This window comes from Tursiops truncatus, chromosome 19 (genome assembly GCF_011762595.2).
Source record: "Tursiops truncatus isolate mTurTru1 chromosome 19, mTurTru1.mat.Y, whole genome shotgun sequence".
Lineage (NCBI taxonomy): Eukaryota > Metazoa > Chordata > Mammalia > Artiodactyla > Delphinidae > Tursiops > Tursiops truncatus.
This window is the reverse complement of record NC_047052.1, coordinates 55,974,062-55,981,202: the sequence shown is the minus strand read 5'-3', so window position 1 is coordinate 55,981,202 and position 7,141 is coordinate 55,974,062. Positions and strand designations below refer to the sequence as shown.

The 7,141-nt window shown below is 43.7% G+C and overlaps 1 non-coding gene across 1 annotated transcript; it reads left to right on the top strand.

Annotated features, from left to right (window-relative positions):
- Nucleotides 1–107, top strand: LOC117309309 (U6 spliceosomal RNA). The gene has a single exon (XR_004523596.1). It is a non-coding gene; the product is annotated as a U6 spliceosomal RNA (small nuclear RNA).
- The last annotated feature ends 7,034 nt before the right edge of the window (nt 108–7,141 follow it).

Sequence of the window (7,141 nt, the reverse complement as noted above, 5' to 3'; positions counted from 1 at the left end):
GTGCTCTCTTCGGCAGCACATATACTAAAATTGGAACGACACAGAGAAGGTTAGCATGGCCCCTGCGCAAGGATGACACGCAAATTCGTGAAGCGTTCCATATTTTTCACCTAGAGGGGTGGGATAGGGAGGGTGGGAGCGAAGGAGACGCAAGAGGGAGGAGATATGGGGATATATGTATATGTGTAGCTGATTCACTTTGTTATAAAGCAGAAACTAACACACCATTGTAAAGCAATTATACTCCAATAAAGATGTTTAAAAAAAAAACAGCGAGTAAATTCTATAAAGTTATCAGCAGTAAATTTATTTTACTGTTGAAAAAAAAAAAAAACCGTTTCCAAAGCCAGCAACAGGCAGGTGGAGTAGAGTGCTGGGGATGGAAGGCAGGGCAGTCTAACTACCCATTCGCTCACCAGTGGCCTTCCACAGGTCTAGGATCCCGAGGGCTATCTTCTCCTTCCGGCCTCCATCAGTCCTGGCCGGGGATTGGGGGCGGCACGACCAGGTGGTCGTTAAAGGCAGGGAGAACACAGAATCCAGCAGACCCAGAGCACGGCTCATCGGATGGGGCACCTCCACCGAATCCGGGGGAACAGGCTACGTGCTCACCATCCCTACTTGCCAGGGAGCGGACTGTGGCTTTGACAAGTAGACGCTTGCTCAACGTTATCCCACCACTAAGTGGCAGAACTGGGGTTTGAGCCCAACTGCATCTGGATCCAGACGTCACATCCTCTCTGCTCTGCCACACTGTTGTGTCACTGGAATGTTGGCATGTGACTGATTTAACTGTCATGAATCAGCACATCCCAAGTACACAGCAAGTATCCAATGATGATGTGCTTGGGGGAATGGGGAGAGAGGGTGGAGGATCCTCCCAGGAATTGCTGTAGTTTATCTAATCCTCACAGCATCTCCATGCAGCAGGGGGACATCGTTATACCCATTGTCACAGATGAGGAAACTCTGGCGTTGAGAGATGAAGGCGGCACACCAAGCCAGGGGCAGAGCCGGGACTTGAAGCCAGCGCTCTGGCTCCAGGATCCATGCAGCCCATCACTCCGCTAGACTAACCCTCAAGACAGGTCAGGAAATAAAGCCCATGGCCTTGAGGGAATGTGAGTTTAGGGTTGTTACAGGGTTGCCAATGCACTGCTCACAGGCACGAGCCAGGGATGGAGCGCTCAGAGCAGGCTCAGTCACTGGAACCCGGGAGACAGCCAGCGCTGTTGAGGGTCCAGCCTCCTTGCCCCTGGAGAGAGATGGAGAGAGAAGACTCAGAGACAGAAAGGGCAGCCAGCATCCCACAGGTCTGGGGAGACGTGGGTCAGCACGCCGCTTAACCACTAGTCTGTGAAGTGGGTTCTCTTAATCCACATTTCACCAATGTGGAAATTGAAGACTTCCTAAGACCAGCAACTGGGAATGAAAAGAAAGCTTTAAAAACGACTGCTGTAAGTCCTTGACGTGTGTAGTGTATTGTCACAAATCTCTCTCTCTCTCTCTCTCTCTCTCTCTCTCTCACACACACACACACACACACACACACACACACATCCAGGATCAAATCCAGGCTGCATCACTGGATGACTGCAGGTAAGGTGCTGAGTTCCTTTGATAATTATAATGGCTAACATTTACTGTGGGTTTTACTACATGCCAGCGTCGGTTCCAAGGACTGGCTACCAAATCTAGGGGGCCCAGCGCAAAATGAAAATATGAGGCCCCTCGATGAACACGATTAAGGATTTCAAGATGACAGCAGGGCATCATCATGTGGGACCCCTCCTGGCATGGGGTCCTGTGTGGCTCTGCAGGCTGCTTGCCCATGAAGCCGGCTCTGGGTCTAGTCCTTGACATATTTACTCACCTAATCCTCCCAACAACCCTGGCAGGTAACAATTATTAGTAGCCTTGTTTAACAGAAGAAGAAACTGAGGCTCAGAAAGGTTGGGCTAATAGCCTGAATGAACACGTTTCATAGCAGAGCTACAATTCAGACCCAGGCAGATATGAGAGTCTTAACAGTTATGTGTCCTGAATATTTAAGCCTTGGTTTTCTTTTTCCTTTTTTTTCTTTTTTTTAGCATAATAGGAATAACGTACATTTATTGAGTAATTATTATGTACCTATACTCCAAAGGATTATGGCCTAGGAAACACATCCATTCACCTTGCACTTTTGTCTGTCTAGATCATGATGTACACTTGTCAATTCCTGTCTTGCTGATAAGCCTCGGTTTTCCATTCTGTCAAAGGGAAGTAACACGATAAAGTCTACATTAGAATTTGCCGGATAGAACTGGCCAGTGCATGTTCAGGGTTTAGCACTGGTCCTGGGGCCAAGAAAGCACCCCACACCCATTAGCGCATGTCAAAATCCCCTGAACATCCCATCAGATGGGGATCATTATCCTCTCATTATATAGAAAGAGAGAAACTCAAAGAAACTGAAGTGGCTTACCCCCAGCCACCATGGAGCATAGCTGGTACCCCAACATGCGGCTGCCACACTGACTACCTGCTGAAGGTCATTCTAAGAGCCTGCCACCCCTGCTCCCCGCAGAGGATCATCAACAGAGAGAGATAATAGGCAACGTGCCAGAGGTCATACAGCTAGAAAGTGACAGAACGGGACTTCCAACTTAGCCCCGTCTCCACGGCCCAGGCTCTGAATCAGGGGCTCTCAAAATGTGGTCTCAGGACCACCAGCACCAGCATTGCCTGGGAACTGGTTAGAAATGCAGACTCAGTCAACCACAAACTCTGGGGATGGCACTCGGTGCCTTGTACGTTAACACGCCCTCCAGGGGATTATCCTGCTTGTTACAGCCTTGAAAATTTACAATGATGGGAAGCTTTACCTTGGAAGGCATCTTTGGGCATCTCTGGGCAAACACTAATCATTAGGAAGTTTTTGCTTTGGATAAGCTGAGCCCTCACCCCCTGTATTCCACCCGTGTTCTGCTCTACCCTCCTGGGACCGAGGAGGTGAAATCAACTCCTCATCTTTCTTCTTTTTTCTATTTATTTTTTTGGTCGTGCCCCGTGGCATATGGGATCTTAGTTCCCCAACCAGGGATCAAACCTATCCCCCTGCATTGGAAGCGCAGAATCTTAACCACTGGACTGCCAGGGAAGTCCCTCTTCTCATATTTTCACAACTTGTTCCCTGGCCCCAGCTCAGCCAGGAAAATTAGAACTCTCTTCCTAGGAGGGCAGTGACAGGGGATGCTACAGGTGTGCAGGAGCACAGGGAGGTCTCACCCGGTGGACAGGAGCAGAGGCTGGAGTCTCCGCCAGGCTAAGCAGGATGCCAGGAAGGACAAGTAGGACAGACAGAGCCATCTGAGGGTTGGAGGGATGGGCGCTTAGGGCTGCAGAGTACTGCAGAGAAAGGGTAGTGAGTTTGTTTACTTATTCTGTAGCTTTACAGAGGTATAATTGATAAGCAAAAAATGACAGACATTTAAAGTGTACCTCTTTGTAAGTTTGGACATATGCTTTCACCTGTGATGCCATCAAAGCAATAGACACATCCACCACCTTCAAAAATTTCCGTGGTTTTTTTTTTTTAGTTTTTTGTTTATTTTGTCACATAAGATCTATCCCCTTAATGTATTTTTTCCTTCCAGTTTTACTGAGAAATAATTGACATGCAACACTGTATTAGATTAAGGTGTAACTGTCACTGTTTGCAGATGACATGATACTATACATAGAGAATCCTAAAGATGCCACCAGCAAACTACTAGACCTAATCAGTGAATTTGGTAAAGTTGCAGGATACAAAATTAATGCACAGAAATCTCTTGCATTCCTATACACTAAGGATGAAAAACCTGGAAGAGAAATTAAGGAAACACTCCCATTTACCACTGCAACAAAAAGAATAAAATACCTAGGAATAAACCTACCTAGGGAGACAAAAGACCTATATGCAGAAAACTATAAGACACTGATGAAGAAATTAAAGATGATACCAACAGATGGAGAGATATACCATGTTCTTGGATTGGAAGAATCAATACTGTGAAAATGACTATACTACCCAAAGCAATCTACAGATTCAATGCAATCCCTATCAACTTACCAATGGCATTTTTTACAGAACTAGAACAAAAAATCTTAAAATTTGTATAGAGACACAAAAGACCCTGAATAGCCAGAGAAGTCTTGAGGGAAAAAAAAAGGAGTTGGAGGACTCAGACTCCCTGACTTCAGACTATACTACAAAGCTACAGTAATCAAGACAATATGGTACTGGCACAAAAACAGAAACATAGATCAATGGAACAAGATAGAAAGCCCCGAGATAAACCCATGCATCTATGGTCAACTAATCTATGACAAAGGAGGCAAGGATATACAATGGAGAAAAGACAGTCTCTTCAGCAAGTGGTGCTGTGAAAGCTAGACAGCTACATGTAAAAGAATGAAATTAGAACACTTCTTAACACCATACATAAAAATAAACTCAAAATGGATTAGAGACCTAAATGTAAGACCGGACACTATAAAACTCTTAGAGGAAAACATAGGAAGAACACTCTCTGAAATAAATCACAGCAAGATCTTTTTTGATCCACCTCCTAGAGTAATGGAAATAAAAACAAAAATAAACAAATGGGACCTAATGAAACTTCAAAGCTTTTGCACAGTAAAGGAAACCATAAACAAGACAAAAAGACAACCCTCAGAATAGGAGAAAATATTTGCAAATGAATCAACAGACAAAGGATTAATCTCGAAAATATACAAACAGCTCATGCAGCTCAATATTTAAAAAACAAACAACCCTATCCAAAAATGGGCAGAAGACCTAAATAGACATTTCTCCAAAGGAGACATACAGATGGCCAAGAAGCACATGAAAAGCTGCTCAGCATCAATAATTATTAGAGAAATGCAAATCAAAACTACTATGAGGTATCACCTCACACCAGTTAGAATGAGCATCATCAGAAAATCTACAAACAACAAATGCTGGAGAGGGTGTGGAGAAGAGGGAACCCTTGGGGAACCTTGGTGGGAATGTAAATTGATACAGCCCCTATGGAGAACAGTATGGAGGTTCCTTAAAAAACTAAAAATAGAATTACCATATGATCCAGCAATCCCACTAATGGGCATATTCCCAGAGAAAACCATAATTCAAAAAGACACATGCACCCCAATGTTCACTGCAGCACTATTTACAATAGCCAGGACATGGAAGTAACCTAAATGCCCATCAACAGACAAATGGATAAAGAAGATCTGGTACATATATACAATGGAATATTACTCAGCCATAAAAAGGAACAAAATTAGGTCATTTGTTGAGATGTGGATGGATCTAGAGACTGTCATACAGAGTGAAGTAAGTCAGAAAGAGAAAAACAAATATCGTATATTAACACATATATGTGGAACCTAGAAAAATGGTACAGATGAACCAGCTTCCAGGGCAGAAATTGAGCCACAGATGGAGGGAACAAATGTATGGACACCAAGGGGGGATGGGGGTGGTGGTGTGATGAATTGGGCAATTGGGATTGACATATATACAGTGATGTGTATAAAACTGATGACTAATAAGGACCTGCTGTATAAAAAAATAAATAAAATAAAATTCAAAAATTAAAAATAAATAAATTTTAAAAAAGAAGCAGAATACAAGGGGAAGGGGAAGAGGAACAGCTAAAAGGAACACTTTTCAGGTATGGGACTCAGATGGGATGGAGTAGGCAGAGGAGGGCTGCTTTTGTTATAAACCTTGCAGTATATTTGACTTGTAAAACTATGTATGATTTTTCTGAGTGATTACTTTGATAAAAAATTAAACATAGGGCTTCCCTGGTGGCGCAGTGGTTGAGAGTCCGCCTGCCGATGCAGGGGACACGGGTTCGTGCCCCGGTCCGGGATGATCCCACATGCCGCGGAGTGGCTGGGCCCGTGAGCCATGGCCGCTGAGCCTGCGCGTCCGGAGCCTGTGCTCCGCAACGGGAGAGGCCTCAATAGTGAGAGGCCCGCATACCGTTAGAAAAAAAAAATTAAAACTAAGTTTAAAAAAGAAAGATTAAGGTATACAACCTGAAACTAACACAACATTGTAAATCAACTATACTCCAATAAAATTTTACAAAGAAAAAAGGAAAAAGAAGTAGAACATTAACCACACCACAGAATTTCCCTTGCAATCACTATTACTATTCCCTTCAGGGTTAAACTGATTTTGAACCTTGTAAATTAGCTTAGCTTGTTTTTGAACTTTATACAAATGTAATACTACTGTTACACACACACACACACACACACACACACACACACAGATTAAGGTGTACAGCGGGGCTTGACATAGGTATATATTGTGAAATTATTACAATAAGTTTAGTGAACATGCATCACCTCATATAATTGCAAAAAAATTTTTTCTCTGTGATGAGAACTTTTAGGATTTATTCTTTCAGCAACTTTCAAACATATAATACGGTGGTATTGGTAATGATTGTCACCACACTCTACTTTACATCCCCAGTATTTATTTATCTTGTAACTAACTGAAGGTTTGTACCTTTTGACCATCTTCATCCAATTCCTCCATGCCCCCACCAACCCCGGCCTTTGGTAACCACCAATCCGATCTCTTTTTCTATGGGTTTGTTTTGTTTTTTTAAGATGCCACATAAAAGTGACATCATACAGGAACTTCCCTGGTGGTGTAGTGGTTGAGAATATGCCTGCCAATGCAGGGGAGCTGGGTTCGAGTCCTGGTCTGCGAAGATCCCACATGCTGCAGAGCAACTAAGCCTGTGCACTACAACTACTGAGCCTGTGCGCTAGGGCCCGTGAACCACAACTACTGAGCCCACATGCCACGACTACTAAAGCCCGCATGCCTAGAACCCGTGCTCTGCAACAAGAGAAGCCACCACAATGAGAAGTCTGCGCACTGCGACGAAGAGTAGCCCCCGCTCGCCGCAACTAGAGAAAGCCCGTGTGCAGAAACGAAGACCCAACACAGCCAAAAACAACAAAAAAAGTGAGATCATACAGTATTTGTCTTTCTCTGTCTGACTTTTAACATATTATAAAGTGCAGAATACCCTATTGTTAACTGAAGTTTCATCCCTACGACTTTTTGTCTTAAATATAT